This window comes from Stenella coeruleoalba, assembly GCF_951394435.1.
Source record: "Stenella coeruleoalba genome assembly, chromosome: 13".
NCBI lineage: Eukaryota > Metazoa > Chordata > Mammalia > Artiodactyla > Delphinidae > Stenella > Stenella coeruleoalba.
In genome coordinates, this window is record NC_137159.1 from 50,858,303 (window position 1) to 50,875,452 (window position 17,150).

The 17,150-nt window shown below is 38.8% G+C and overlaps 1 long non-coding RNA gene across 1 annotated transcript in view; it reads left to right on the top strand.

The window, feature by feature from the left end:
* The window catches only part of LOC307196280, a 156,615-nt gene that overhangs the window by 74,992 nt on the left and 64,473 nt on the right, over positions 1-17,150 (top strand). The window lies entirely within an intron of this gene.

Here is a 17,150-nt window from a genome sequence, read left to right on the forward strand (position 1 = left end):
CTGGTGTATTTTACTTATCCTAATGTCCTCAAGGTTCATCCATGTTATAGCATGCGTCAGAATTTAATTCCTTTTTAAGGCTGGATAATATTCCATTGTATGTATATACCACATCTGTTTGTCAATTCATCTGTCTATGGACACTTGGATTGTTTCCACATTTTAGCTATTGTGAGTAATGTTGCTATGAACATAGGTTCAAGTCCTTGCTTTCACTTCTTTTGGGTATATACGCAGAAATGGAATTGCTGGGTCATATGGTAATTTTATTTTAAAATTTTGGGGGAACTACCACACTGTTTTCAGTGTGGATGTGTCATTTTATACTACCACAGCTGTGCACAAGGGTTATAGGTTCTCCACATCCTCGCCAACATACTTGTTATTTTCTTTCTCTCTCTCTTTCTTCCTTCCTTTCTCTTTTTCTGTTTTTCTTTTTTTGGATAGTAGCCATCCTACTGGATGTGAGGTGCTGCAGACTTCCTTTTAAAATCTAAGTACATCTGCAAATACATTGAAGTCCCCAGTTGTGGGTCTTTAGTCTGAAAGGCAGCCAGCGGTACTGAGGTGAGCTTCTGGAATTCATTCACCAGCTGCATAGACAGTTATTCCTCTCTCTCCATCTGCTCACTCCTAGGAGAGCCCCACCAATCACTGTTGAGCAGCTTTAGTGGTGTGAATTCTCACAATCCCTGGCACCCAGCTGCTCAGCAGCATTAAGTATACACTGCAAACCTTACTCTACTCTCCCCTTCTGGAGCTGCAGTGCATTCTCTCTGCTAGCCTGCCATTGTCTCTCTAGACTCCTTGTAGGTCCAGCTTCTCCCTAAGATTCCATAGTTCACAAAAGGCAACTGAGGGGAGCTATACAAGATTTACTTGCAGGAAAGATATAGCACAAAAGTAATAACCAATCTGAGCGATCTGTAGAATAAGAGCGTGAAGACAGATTATGAAGACTTGTTGTTGTACTGGCAACAAAGCTGAGTGAAGGAACACCTGGCAGGCCCTTTCCCCCAGCCACACACTTCATTAACCCATCACCCCTGGAGTCCAGCTCTGTTCTTAGGGAGCTTCTGTGTGGATCATTTCCCCCATATTGCAGAGAATTCTAAAAATATTTCCAAAAACTTATGTGCAGCCTAATGGAAGGGAAGATATGATGTAAACATTTTAATTCCACAATTAACTGTTATTCTGGGCAAGTCAGTACGTCTGTTTCCTCAGCTATGAAATGAAATTTTTGGACAAGAAGTCTTTAAGGGCCCTGGCAGCTCAAAAAATTATTAATTCCAAAACTTTTGATGATCCAAAAAATATTTCCTTTTGTTTAAAAAATGTTACACACACACAGATATATATATATATATATATATATATATATATATATATATATATATATATATATATAATCTTGGATATATTCACCCTGTAAAGGTTTTGCATAGTCTATGTTTAAACAAGTTAGTGTTTCCTAAATATAACTTAGGCAGAATAGGTCACTTGGGGCTATGCTGGCTAAATTTCAAGGAAACAATAATCTACCAAGTGGATAATTCACATATGGTCAAGAACTGGAAGGCTCCAACCAGTTTTTAATAGACCTGAGAGTCAAAGCAATTCTGCCTTATTCTGCCTTCAATGGCAACCCCATTCATATTGAGTAAATCTCTGAAAACTCAGAATTAGATGTTTGTTGCTGCTTGTTGTCTGCCACATAATTGTAAATTTGTGTGTCTGTGTTTGCAGAGAGCTGTGACTTCTCAGTCATTTGCCCTCTTACCCACCACCACCTCCAAATGTTTCTTTTCTAAAAGCACACACAAAAATGTCACTGGGTTAAATAAATATAAAATGCTGCCTCAGAAACAAACATATTATACCAAGTGTGTGCTCGGTGGTACTCAAAGGTTATAATTTATAGTTGCTCGTGTGGCATTCCCTTTTACTCACTCACTGTCAAATTCACATTGCAAACAACATAAAAAGAGACAAAAGCCAGAATTGTCATCTCCCACAGTATCACCATGATTGAAAGGTAATGATCCTGTTATTGTTATGTGCCAGGAGATGTTTTAATGGGTTTCCCAGCCTGTTGAGAATCATTTCAGGTTGCTGAGTTGAGGAGAGTGAAACATGGAATCTCCCAGTTGTTTCTGTCAGACCTTGTAATTGATGTCACCAGGCATTTCTTAGAGAGTAGAATAAGCCACTACCCACCTGCCAGGCATGTTCACTTTCATTAGTTAAAAAACAATATTAGTTATTGAAAATAATCCCCAATACCTATTCATTCACTCATTCTATGTTCTGGATAAACTTTAAAAACAAAGTTAAACATGCTGCCCCTTGTTTGCTGTGTATGTTTTGACATGCCAGTAGTTGTTAGCACACGTGAAAGAGAAGTTCATAGATGATCCTCAATTTTTAAACCCTTTAACACTTACTTTGGTAGCACACAGTATATAGGATAGATCAAATAAAGTAAAATTACTTTTATGATTCTAAAATAAGATTTGCAGTTTCTCTACGTTAAAAGTCCATATTATCAATTATATCAGTAAAGTTTAGCTGCAGGAAACAAACCACTGCCACAAGAGCATTTCATACAGGGAATCGGGTGCCTACAGAATTGTTGGGGAGGCTGATAAGAGTGGAATAAGCTAGGTCCTTTCCAGTGACCCCCCCAGAACATCACCACTGAACTGTCCTGCTAGAGGAATACCACAGTAGGAAGGTGGGGATTCAGGAGCTCCCTCTGGAAGTGTTGAGTTTAAGAACAGAACACACCACCGAGACTGTGATCCCAGGGATCAGAAAGCTGCCACTGCAATTGCCTCTTCACATTTGTGAAGCTAATCTCTGGACACTAGGATTGACCATGACTGTCAGCAGCAACAGCTCAGAACATGAGAAGGTGGTGCCTGCCCTTTCTGTTTTCCAAATATTGTTTAATGCACTGAATTGATGCAATCAATTTCACACCCAGAACCAGCTGCAAGGAGTAGGAGTGTGAGATTTTTTTGTTAGCACAAATAATCATTAATTACTATTGTCATAATTATCACAAAGGTGAACATCCTTGGTGGTGCAGTGGTTAAGAATCCGCCTGCCAGTGCAGGGGACACTGGTTTGATCCCTGGTCCAGGAAGATCCCACATGCCGCAGAGCAACTAAGCCCGTGCACCACAACTACTGAGCCTGCGCCCTAGAGCCCGTGCTCCGCAACAAGAGAAGCCACTGCAATGAGAAGCCCACGTGCCGTGGCTAGAGAAAGCCTGCATGCAGCAACAAAGACCCAACGCAGTCAAACATAGATAAATAAATAACTAAATTTACATTAAAAAAATAAAATAAAGGCTCAAAAAAAATATCACAAAGGCAAAGCACAGAATATAATGATAACATATAACAGGGTGATCTGACTTAAGTTGTGCGTGTCAGAGACATTTTTCTGCTGTATTTTTATAACAAATTATACACTTTCTTCTATACCTTGCCTTTTCATTTAATAGACTATCCTGGATATTATTCTATATCAACACGTAATGAGCTTTTACATTCTTTTTTCATGAATGCAAAACATTCTACAACACAGGTGTATGTAATTTATCTTACCATTCCCCTCTCAATGGACATGTAGGCAATATCCAGTCCTTTACTATCACAAATAATGCTGCAGTAAACGGCCTTGTATTTATGTAACTTCACATGTGGACAGGTGTATTCACAGAATAAATTCCTAAGTGTAGAATTACTCAGTCAATGGACATGTTGTTTGTAATTTTTTAAAAAAAATTTTGTTTTATTCATTAGTTCATTTTATGAATGGTTAATACATGCACAGGGTAAAAAGATAAATTAAAAAGGAGCAAAAATGTAGATAGTGGGAAGTAAATTTCCTTCACAACCCATCCAGAGAAAGTCTATGTGTATACAAGCACATAGATATATATATACACCCACACCCAACATATGAACATTTATTTATTTATTTATTTATTTTTGGCTGTGTTGGGTCTTCGTTGCTGTGCACGTGCTTTCTCTAGTTGTGGTGAGAGGGGGCTACTCTTCGTTGCGGTGCGCGGGCTTCTCATTGCAGTGGCTTCTCTGTTGCAGAGCACAGGCTCTGGGTGCGTGGGCTTCAGTAGTTGTGGCACATGGCCTTAGCTGCTCCACGGCATGTGGGATCTTCCCGGACCAGGGATCGAACCCGTGTCCCCTGCATTGGCAGGCGGATTCTTAACTACTGTGCCACCAGGGAAGTCCCTGAAAGTTTAAATTAATATGCAGAATTTCCCTGGGCAGATTTTTATTATTTTCTGCATTATAGTCTATGGGGGTCAGGAGAGTTTCACCAAGACATAGAGAGACCCCAGGCTTCAGTGTACCATTGTGTTAGAAACATCCTTCATTACTGTCTCTTCATCTTTACTGTCCACACATGGGCTTCACTATGCCTGTGTAGTTACTCTGGAGGCAAGGACAGCTATGCATCTGGGCTCTCCACAGTCCTTGGCCTCAGATTTTCTAACAAGATCTTCTGTGCTTTGTGTAGTGCAGGCATGTGGGGTCCATCATCTCCATCATCTGACAGATTCCCTTTGCCTCCCCACTGTGAATCTCCTTTTTCATGTGGTCCATGTATTCTTTCTTACTTTATTCCCTTCATTTAATGGAGCATATTTTCCAGCAGTTTTCTGCAAAAGGGTATGTGGAGGGTAAATTTTTTTGAGATCTTGGATGTCTGAAAATGTTTTTATTCTATCTTTCTACTTGATTGATAAAGTGACTGGATATAGAATTCTAGATTAGGAATCTTTTTTTCTTCAGTTTTGAAGGCTTTGCTCCATTGACTTCTAGTTTTACATGCTGCTGTTGAAAAATCTGAAGCTCTTCTGATTCCTGCTATGTGGCCAAATTTTTAACTAGTATTTTTTCTTTGTTTCCAGTGAAATTTCATAATGACATGCCTCTGTATGAGTCTAATTTCCATCCATTCTCTTGGGCATCCAGTAGGCCCGTTCAGTCTGAAAACCCTAGGTATTCTCTTGAATTATTCATTGCTACTTTCTTCCCCGGTTATTTAGATGTTGGATATCCTGACTGGGTTCCACTTTTTTATCATTTCTCTCTGATTTTCCTTCTTTTGGTCTTTTTGCTCTATTTTCTGGGAAATTTTCCCAACTTTATCTTCCAAAATTTCTACTGAGTTTTTCTGAGTTGTTTTTTTTTTTATTACTGTTATCGTGCTTTCAATTTCTAAGAGCTCTATTTTTGTTCTCTGAATTTTTTTCATAGCATTCAGTGTGCAGACTCTTCTCATCTCCCTAAGGATATTAATATAGTTGTTTTTTTTTTTCCTAAAAGGGCTTTTTCCTCTAAGTTCCTTTTTCTCTATTTGTTTGCTTTGGTCTTTATCTTCCATTTTGGGATTTTTCCTCAGATGTCTGGTAATCCTTAGTCGTCTGTTCATGATTTAAAGTGAGGGACTCATTTTCTGGGGAGTTGGAAATGTTCCATATTGTGTTAGGGGTGTGAGTTACACAGATGTGTGCATTTGCCAAAACTGCTCAAGTACATTTAAGATCTGTGCATTTCAATACTATGTATAAATTATACCTCCCCCAAAAAATTCCTATTTAAAAGAAAAAACTAAAACCAAGTGAGGAATGAAAACACTGGAAGCTCTGAGCAAATGGGTAGGACTTATCAAGCTAGAGGTTTACCTTTGGGACCTCTGGGTGGACCATTTGTGGGTACAGGATCCAGCCCTCAGAGAAGCCTAGCATTCCCCAGTCCTAACACTCTCTTTTACCTCCAAAGGTAATAACCCCCCGGGATCTGCTAGGATAAAGGAGGGCACTTACCCAGCACTGTGGTACAGGGAAGGGTTTCTAAGGATCTAACTGCTACTCAGACATTTTTACCCAATCCTCCTTATTTCAGCATGATGCCTGTTCACCCCAGCTCCTGTATTACCCAGTACCGTGAGTTCTTGAAACTTTTGAGAATCCTACAGTATAAATTGGTTTGTTTCTCTGCTTCCTCACTGCCACAATCCAGCTTCCAAAATATTACTGTTCTTGCCTCTTGTTTTCCCAGCTCCAGAGGTTTTATGTCTTTTTAAAAAAAATAAATCTCTTTATTGTACATTTTGTAGGGTTTTAAGGGGAAGCAAAGTTAGATGTGTATATTCAATCAACTATCTTAACTCAGGAGTCAGGAAATCAGAAATGTGCTCTTTAATTCTCCAGCTTCGTCAGTAGAGGAAGGCTCCTATAAGGCGTTTGGAATAGATGCTGAAAGTGACTCACCAAAGCTGTGAGAGTTCACCCTTTGACCATTCGACATCTATACATACCCTTCTTCCTGTGCTTTAATTTCTAAACAACAGTAACAATCTGGACATGTTTTCACCTAACAAAATGCTATGATCCTTTTTGCAAATGAAAACATGCTTAGTATCTCTCTGAAGGGGAAATGTTTAAATCCCCTTCCTTGGACCTCTCTCTGGGTAATGTTTATTCTTCTAGTTGAGGAACAATCTGTCACCTAAGAACTAAGTTATTAACCACCACCAACATACCTATTTGAAATAGTAAGGAAGAAGGGGTACCAGTTATTATCTATTAATATAATTTGTTAGGAAGAAAAGAGGGGAGGTTGCTACAGTCCTTGTTTCTGAAACTGGTCACGAAGCACATTTATAATCTCCTTCCCCTCTACCAGCAGTTCAGTTATTTGGGTTCATTTTGTCTGTTAATTCCATTGGTGGCAGGGCTAGATATTTTGGACTGCCAACAAGAAAATTTTAGATGGGTCCTCCCTTATTGTTTGTTATTTTCAAAATACAAATCTTCAGCCTTCTGGCATTGCAGGAATAGTTTGATATTATTGATTCTTATGAAAAGAGAAAATCAAACAAGGGTCATGTGTTGCACTTTCTGTGTAGATAAGAGTCTCAGTTTGACAGCTGATTAGTTTTAGGAAGTTAAGGAAAAATGGATTCATTTACCAACAGAAGGAAGATGGACATGACTTAGATTGAAAGCTAGCAAGTATCAAGGTTGCCATTGTTCATCATCCAATTGTGAAGCCTGACCTTGTGTTCAGGGAGACCACCAGCCTCAATGAAGAGATAGTCAGCAGGGGAGAATTAAAGTAGTCCCCAAAGAGCGGTTTTGGAGGGTAATAAAATTTGTTTTGGTGCCCTCCTTCCTCCTTCATTAGCCTCAGCTTTTTCTTCTCTCCCTGGCCTGTGTTGCACTTGTCCCAAGCTCTGCTAAAATATTAACTGTTTATAATAAGTCCTCTGATAAAAGATTGGTATGACCCCTTCAAAAGATATTTGCATTTCAATAGAGTATTCATCAAAATCAAAAAGTTTAGAAATTAAAGAGTAGAACCTTACTGATAGAAAAACAGATGGGATTAATCTGCGCTACTCCCACCTGATTTTGAGCAGAAGGTTCCACTAGCCTATAAAACCATTTCACTGAATTGATCTGTAATATAGCTTATAATTAGTGCTGAGGACAGGGTTATATCCATGTCTCTTGATATGTAGCCCACATTCCAACCCTATTGTCATTGAGCTCAAAAGTGGCTTTATTAATTTATAGTTTTATTATTTTCAAGTTCAGAGTATGTGTATAGTGATTAGCTTGGATGTTTAGACCATAGAGCTCTAGTTTGTCAACACAGGTTATAGCTCAGACTATCCAGCCATCTTCCAAATTCATACCTGGTCACTAGGAGCATTAGCTTGGGAACCAATTGTAATGTTTCCAGGTCTCACTTATCTGGCAATCTAAAAACACTTCTTGGTGCTGTTTTTACACTGGGAAACTCTTCAGCAAGGTCGAGTAGAGAAACCAGTGTATTTTAGGCATGAAGTAGCCTGCGTTAAATTGGGGATTTTCCAGGGTAGAAACAGGCAAATATTAAGTAATGTCTTAGACTCCAGGGCCCAGAGAAGGGAGTGGTAAAGTGTAAAAGGTTTGCTTTAGGAGAAGGAGATGGGGGAAGCCTTTGGTACTTCTCAGGAGAGCTAAAATATGTACACACCAACCTCTGCCTCCAGTAAGTCAAAGGATGCCTCCAGCTCTGAGATTTAGTACCACTAATTTAGAGTTCTTGCTCTTTTGACTCGGCCTTTGTGCTATCTATGAGAATAAGATTTATTAAACAACTAACTAGAAAGAAAAGTTTTCAGAGGGAAAAAATGAAAACATGTTAGAGAATGAACTCTTTTCATGCAGAAAAAATTGATATGCTAATTAAAACGAATGCTGTTTACCTGTTAATTAATTATAGGAAGGACCTAGAAGGCCTTTCCCTTGAAATGTTTTATGAGTTTTAAATGTAGTTACTCTAGGTGCTCACAATTAATTGTTACAGGTCTATGACTGAGTTTATAATTAATACCTGCCCCTGTCCCCCAACAAGCAGTTCAAAAAGTGGAATTTTACTCAAATTTATGAAATGAGACTGTGTGCCACAGAGCCTGGACTGAAGAAAACATGATCTTTGCTCAGGAAGAAAGGGGCTGGTGGCAGCAGTAAAAAGCTTTCAGTAGAAAGGAAGCAAATGACTTAGGTAAAAGTATTTGGGGCTTCCCTGGTGGCGCAGGGGTTGAGAATCTGCCTGCCAATGCAGGGGACATGGGTTCAAGCCCCGGTCTGGGAAGATCCCACATGCCGCGGAGCAACTGGGCCCGTGAGCCACAACTACTGAGGCTGCGCGTCTGGAGCCTGTGCTCCGCAACAAGAGAGGCCGCGATAGTGAGAGGCCCGCACACCGCAATGAAGAGTAGCCCCCGCTCACCACAACTAGAGAAAGCCCTCACACAGAAACGAAGACCCAACACAGCTAAAAATAAATAAATAAATTTATTTTTTTAAAAAAAGTATTTGGATGGTCTGTCAAATAACAAACCAGAGGAAATTGTGGGGTGGTCAGGAAAAAGGTTAACTGAAAAGACCTTCCAAGCGATGTCAGCAACCCGATAGGAGTAAGTATACTTGTGGGTTTGGGTTGCCATGAGGTGAATGTCTGATGAATGTGAGAAATTGGACAGTTTAAGAATTTAAAAGACCAGAGAAATCCATGCTTTTGAAAGGGGCTGGTTGTTTTGTAACCTTTAAACCTTACAGGGAAGGTTGGCCTCAGAGAAACTGAATACAGAGAAGGTTCACTCTGAAACTTGCCGTTAGAATGGAGACATATTAATATTAGCCTATCTGCATAGTGAGATGGGAACCCTGTTTTACTGTATTGTGATTCCACCAGTAAGTATTCCCTGTTATCTTGGTCTAAGAGATATCACTGCAATTAAAAAAAAAAGTATTTTCTTTTGTTCAACTTAAAAGTTAGCACCTTTAAATAGAGGTTTTATTAAAAGAGGTGAAATCAAAACAAAACAAAACAAAGACAATTGTAATTGCTGTATGTATCTATGTGGATGTTTTGCTCATAGTACATGTGCATGTAAGTTTAGCGCCAAGCCCTGTGCCAAGGAGGTGGGGCAGAGAAGAGACTGAGGGAATCCAGGGCACTTGCTTGTTAAGAAGTTTACTCAAGAAATAAGTTTAATAAACAAATCATGGAAAGGAGAGGCAGAAAAGAATTCCTTCAGTTTTTGCTCACCTTTCAGGTCTAGGGGCCTCTACTCATTTCTGTTTGCAAACGCCTACTGATAATACTGGAAATTAATTATGTTCATTGCCTTTTAAAAATATTTAAAATGTGTGATTTTTCCATTTGAGATGCTTTATTTTGGCCCTGATATTTTATTTATACCAACTGGCTTGTTCAGTTGTTCACAAATATCTCTGTACTTGCTAGACTGGAAGCTCCTTGGGGATAAATTTCCACCCTCTCAACCCTCAAGATGCTTTGCTTTTTCCTTTCCTTGTAAATCAACCATGGATATGGATATCGTTGGACAGTGTTTGATGCTGCCAGTTTTGGAGACATTGGTATTAGAAATTGCTGGAAGGTAGACAATTTCCCAAAGAGCAAAAATAAGACAGCATCTGAAATTGTCACTTAGACATTATTCTCATCACTCTATAACTCTTGAACCCTTTGCAGGGAATTATAAGAAAAATGCAAGGTAACTAAGTGTTTAGGGGCACATGCCAAGGTACAGATGCAAAGAAGGCCCTCTTTGCCACCCCACCACCACTGCTTATGACATCCGCTAACAGATGCCACAGACCTGGAAACTGGCACCCCCATGGGGTGTGTGTTTTGGAAAACACTCTAGTAACGCCACTGTCTCTAGAATATCAATGAAATAAATGCATTTCAAAAACAGCCCATGAATAAATACAACCATGTGTTCTTTTGGCTGTTTGAATCGTATTCAACTTGGAAATAGAGACAACGGATGCCAACAGGGAAAATTGCACCCTGTGTTCTGAAACTGAGTAAATCAGATCAGGCACAAATCTGAAGGGTTTGAGTGGCTTTCAGGGTCTCCAGCTGATGATCCTAGAGGAAGCTAGGGCCATCTGGAAGCCCAAAGACAGTTCTATCAGGTAAATAGAATGGGTAGAGTTAATTATAGCAGTAAGTAGAGTTCAGAGCACCTGATTTGTAGGAGCCATGCTGAATGGTACTTCATGTCTCTCATGGGAAGCCAGGTGAACCTGGTTGTGTGACTTTCTTTAGTAATGACAGCAATATGATTTTCTCCCTCTGTAGCTACAGTGACTGTTTAAACTGCAGTATTTGGAGGAGAACTGAAGTCAGCAAGCACTTTGAATATTTCCTTTCTAATTTCCCTTGGCTGTGAAGCTCCTTGCTCCCCAATACCAGCACCTTATTATCTCAGCAAGAGCCTCACAGTTGCTCCAAGTTGGTGCCCTTCAGCCTTGCTCTTTCTCTCATGCATTATGAGTTGTCTGGGAGGGCTATTCACATGTCACTGCCTCCCAACAGGAAACAACAGAAACTCTTGCCTATTGCAGTGGTTTTCAGAGTGTGGCCCCTGAAACAGCAGCAACAACATTACCTGGGAACTTCTTAGAAATGCAAATTCTTTGTTCCAACCTCAGGCATACTGAATCAGAAACTCTGAAGGTGGGCCCTACAATCTGTGGCTTAACAAGCCCCACAGGTGATTCTGACTCCTGCTAAGGGTTGAGAACCACTGGCCTATTGGATCAAGTGGAAACTCTATCTTCAAGGTTCAGTCATCTACTCTGGTCTATCAATTCAGTTCTGTTGGTATTTAGTAAACACAGATTCTGGGTTGGGGATTTACATTTGCTCTCTGGCTAGCTTGAGCCCTAATTTGTCGTACTTTGTATTGCCCAGTAAGTTTTTTTTAAAATAAATTTATTATTCATTCATTTATTTATTTTTGGCTGCATTGGGTCTTTGGTGTGTTTTCTTTTAATTTATTTTATTTATTTATTTTTTGGCTGTGTTGGGTCTTCGTTGCGGTGCGCGGGCTTCTTATGCGGTGGCTTCTTTTGTTGCGGAGCATGGGCTCTAGGCACGTAAGCTTCAGTAGTTGTGGCTTGTGGGCTCAGTAGTTGTGGCTCACAGGCTCTAGAGCACAGGATCAGTAGTTGTGGCGCACGGGCTTAGTTGCTCCACGGCATGTGGGATCTTCCCGGACCAGGGCTTAAACCCGTATTGCTTGCATTGGCAGGTGGATTCTTAACCACTGCGCCGCCAGGGAAGCCCATGCGTTGGGTCTTCGTTGCTGCGCGCGGCTTTCTCTAGTCGCGGTGAGCGGGGGCTGCTCTTTGTTGCGGTGCGCGGGTTTCTTATTGCCGTGGCTTCTCTTGTTGCCAAGCACAGGCTCTAGGGGCTCAGGCTTCAGTACTTGCAGCACGTGGGCTCAGTAGTTGCAGTGCTCGGGCTCTAGGGTGCCTGGGCTTCAGTAGTTGTGGCTCACAGGCTTAGTTGCTCCGCGGCATGTGGGATCTTCCCGGACCAGAGATTGAACCCGTGTCTGCTGCATTGGCAGGCGAATTCTTAACCACTGCACTACCAGGTAAGTCCCCCCAGTACGTTTTTTATTTATTGATAATACCAAGGAGTATGATGTTCCATATATATAAAAGAGAATACCATATGACCAAGACATGTTCTTTTATATGCCAAAATATTAAAAACTGGTAAAGATTTTTGCATTCCTGTACTAATTATCCTTAGCTAGGTAACAAATTACCCCCAAATTTGAGGCTTAAAACAGCAAACACTTACTATCTTACAGTTTCTGTAGATCAGGAATCTGGGTGCAAGTTAGCAGAGCACCTCAGCCTCAAGGTCTCTTACAAGGCCCCAGTCAAGGTGCCAGCGGGGCTGCTGACGCATCTGATAACACGCTCACTCATGGGTTGTTGGCAGAATTCAGTTCCTTGTGGGTTGTTGGCCTGAGGATTTCAGTTCCTCACTTCATGTTGGTCAGAGGCCTCCCTCAGTTCCTTGCCCCATGAACCTCTCTACAGGCAGCTCACAACATGGCAGCAGGCTTCCCTCGGAGCAAGCAAACAAGAGAGAGCTAGAGTGGGCAAGCAGGACAGAAGTCACAGTCTCTCTGTACCCTAATCTCAAATGTGACATCCCATTATCTTTGCTGTACCTGTACTTCTCACTTTCTGATCCAGAGCTTCTCTGAACAGCAGGGTGAGGGATGCCTCAAGGAGCCACTCAGCATTCACCTACAACGTTTTAGTTGATATACACCCATGGGTTCATTTTAGCTGATTTTTTATTTGGATAGTGAACTTTGGTAAACATTTTTACCAGATTTTATACACATATTTAGATTGCTAGAATTCAGATGGTAAGGGACACCCAACTTGTGGAACCCTCCCATAATCCCAGGGACCTCTGCATCCTTGTATGTCTGTCACCCTCTTGGATTTTGTTTTCTTGATCTTTTTTTCAAACCCCTTAGCTATTTAGTAGTTCATCACTTGGATTTGTTTATGTCTTCTTAAATTTTATGTGGAAGGAAGAAAACAGAAAATCATTTAAGATAAATGGAGTTCTTTATTCAAACCAAGCCCTTGGGTAAATATTACAGATAGGCATTACTTTAGTAAATAATAAAAAGTAAAACTTACTTTTACTTACAGACCCATGGGAGGTAGAACTTGGAGAAGGCAACTGGAAATTATTTGTATGTCAAACAGTATTTGATATATAAGAAGACACATGTCAAAGTTTCCTTTTAGTAATGATTTTTCTTGGTATATGTTTGTTTCACAGATGTTCAGAATCGTATTTCTTAGTGAAGTTTGGTACATCCCTCTGGTAGATGTTGCCAGTTCTCTAGCCAGTATTCATCTGAACACTCCTCATTAACATAATTCTGATTTTGTTTAGGGTAGCCAAGTGCTCAACTGAAAATTTAAGTGTAGTCCAGTTCCTGCTAATGAGCTGTAAGTGGGAGTTGCTAGGTGAGGCTTCTGGGAAAAGTCTTTATAAGGAGGCAAACTAAGCTGGCAGTTAAGCTTTACCCTTTGACCCTTATGTTCTTTCTGCCTGTCACATTGGTATAGTGTTGCAGAGGAATTTCCATCTGCCATCTTGCAACCATGAAGCAACAAGGGTGAGGAAGAAAGTCTATGGTAAAGATGGCTAAGAGCAGCCACCCGATAAGCACTGTGGTACCATGCTAGCTTTGGAGCAACTAGATTTGGACTTCCTGATTCATGAAAAAAAAAACCTTATTCTTTAAGCCACTATTATTTGGCATTTCTTACTGTTACATGCAGCCAAACCTATTTCCTAATATAATCTCCTAAATCCTTTTATTTGAGGTTTTCTAAAGATTCCCTTTCAGATTTCCTACAATTTTGGTACTTGTTTCTATTTTTAAGAAGCACAAATTTATCTACAGATACATCTTCTATTAAACTAATTCAGTAAGAAAAGAGTATAATTTATTACAAAAATGACCTGGTATTTTACAATTTTCAAGTTGAATCAAGCCTTAGCAATCCACGAGTTACTGAATATTTTATCACTACCTGAAAAATTTATGATTTGTAAGCTTATTTTCTTGTTTATTATGTCTCCCTTATTGAATAGAGTACCAAAAGGAAAGGGACATTGTTATATTCCTCACTATATCGTCATAAGCTGAAGCTAAAACAATGTCTGCCAGATAATAGGCAAATGATAAATATTTAATCAATGAATGAATGTAGTTATCTAAACTTCACTAATGAAGAAATAATCTTAGAGAGATTATTGTTTATCCAGCACCACAAATTTATTCAACCATTTGTGACCAGTAAAAATGGTCATTTCATATGGGTTCAACCTAAAAGTGGCAGAATGGAGATAAGAATGAAAGTCTTCTGATTTTTGACCCAGTACTCTTTTCATTGCAATATACTGACTACTGGTTATGATTCAGATTGCAAAATTATTCTGCATTAAAAAATAATTTACCATATATTACAGCTTATACTCCTGTATATTTAAAATAGGATCCAATTAATAAAAATGTCACTTATATTCAACATTCCAGGAAAAAGGAGGAAAGGAAATTAAAGTTACTTGAGGAATACTTAGGTACTCATTATGTGTCATTACACTTAATCCTCATATTAGTTCCATTTCACAGGTGATAAAATCAAACATCAGTTGGGTAAATAGTCTAGACTGGGGTTTCCCATCTAGTAAGCAGTGAGGCTAGGTATGTCTCATTCTAAAGCCTGTGCTCTTCCTAGTGTACCAAATGCTATTTTACTGATTATAATCTGTAAAGCACTTGATAAATGTAAATTATTACATTACCTACATCCTCCATTTAATTGACTTCATCAACCTCAGAAGCATAGTGATATTTATATCTAATAAAGAACGTTCCTGCTACCTTTAAAATGGATCCACATTTTTAACAGCAGACAGCTGCTTCTGGTTAGACAATTTTCAAAGTTAGACCATGGAACATTACAAGGCAAGATATTTGAAATTTTCCTCCAGTTCTTGTTCATGCATCAAATCTATAATTTCTTGACCACGTAAGATTTGTACAGTCTGTACACTTGAGTTAGTTAACTAGCGGCTTAGAAAAAAGGAGAAGTGTGAATTCAGAAAAGCAGCTGCTTCTAAATGGAATGATGTCAGGCAGTCTCAAAATAAGCTTGGTCCAAGATTGCTTATTCTCCTGTGAATTGGTTGGTACTTCTTGAAACTTCCTCACTTTGCAATGATTATATTAAATCACTTCTCTATTTCTGTAAGATTAGGCTATCAGTGGTTTAAAACCTATTTGTAGAAACCAGCCTCTTTTTCAAATGGAATCTTATGTGAAACATTAGTATGTAAATCAGATAAGATTAAAAAAAAACAAAATGGTGATCTCTGAAATGGGAGCCCAGAGGCACATCAGCTGTGCTCTAGCTTGGGTGTAGAAAGGAGGATTGCCAAGGCCCTCTGCTGAATGCCCACGTAAGACCTCTAAGGTCCCTTGCAAGTCAAAAATTCTTTGAACTAAATGGCTCTGTTGAGTATGTGTTGGTTATCTTATTGCCGTGAAAGCCAGTTGTATTCAACAAGGGGAAAATAACAGTAACTGTCTTTTTCTGGGAACATCTGGTCTGGAAATTAGAGCACTTTAGTTCCAATCCCAGCTTTGCCACTATTTAGGTTTGTTGCCTTGGATGCTGTTGCCCATCTATAAAATGAGGATAAAGCGTTCTCTACCTACTTTATTTTAAAATACATTTTCTTGTGAAGTTAAAATTTCCCTTTGACAAAACTTAGAGTACAATTGTAAGGTATTGCCTTCAGGAAGTTATATGACTAGAGGTGTGGATATAGATTTTTTATGCCAAAGTCACTGCTGTACATTACTACCTCTGTTTATATTATAATTATAATAAAATTAAAAGCTTGAAATATAAGTTCTATTAGAGGTAAGTATTCATTTTCATTTGTGTGTAGTTACAAGATTTTTCCAGAAGGAAGTGGGAGAATTCCTTTATTTAAAAAAAAAAAAAACTTGGTTTTTAGAGTTGATAATTTATCAAATTAATGCATAATCCTTATTAAAATACAGAAATAAAAAAAGAAATTCTCCCATCTAGACTTACAACAAGTGACATTTTAAGATATTCAATATACATCTAAGATACAGACAGACAGTAAGTAGGTAGATAGGTAAATATAGGTAGGGTGAAAATGAAACTAATTGGTGAACAAAAATGTGAATCATACACTACACATTATTTTAAAACAAAAAATAACTTTTTACTTTTATTTAACGAAGTTAAAGGAAATTGAAGTGAAACTGTAAGAATTGCTGAATTTTACACAAATGTTTCTTCACTATGAAAGTTGTTAGTTCCTAAATTTTTTTGAAGTTATGAAAAACAATAAGAGGTTGGAATCATTATGTAAAAGTTTTTTTAAAATTCTCTTCTAGACTATATCTATGGATCCCATGTGATGCAAGATGAGAAAATTAGCACATTTACTCTTCCACCATACTCTTGATTGTTGTGTTATTACTTACATTCTGTTCTGTGACCATAATTCCCAGTTATTTAATCTCAGTTTTATATTTAAATGAATTAAAAGTTATTTATTAATCCTTTTACTATGGCTTCCATATTCCCTATTCCTATATTATTTTGATTTGATTTTTGTTGGCTGAGTTTCATCACCTAATTTTATTTCCAAGCTTGATACATCCTGTCCTTTTTCTTTATATCTGAGGAGCATCTGCCTGTTGTAATCATTCTGAGTTATGTATGGCTGACTAAAAATATGTTTGTCCTCCAACAAACATACACATAAGAGATTTTAACAAGTTGGAAGTTTATTGCTTTCTCACATAATAGAAGTCCAGAGCACCATAAACTCGTCAGGAACCCGTAGTCTTTCCAGCTTACTGCTCTACCATTTCTTAGAGAATAGTCCTTGTCCTCATGGTCTAAGAATGCTTGAGTGCCAGCCATCATATTCAGATTTCAGGCAGCAGAATGAAGGAAGGAGTCAAGAAGGATAGGCCCCCACCTTTAAGGAGATTTCTCTGAAGTGGCACACATCATTTCTGCATGTATTTTACTAGATAAAACTTAATTACGTGACTATGGGATATATAGTCTTTTAGCTGATGGCAATTGTCTAGCTCAAAATCTGTGTTCTCAGTGTTAAGAAGG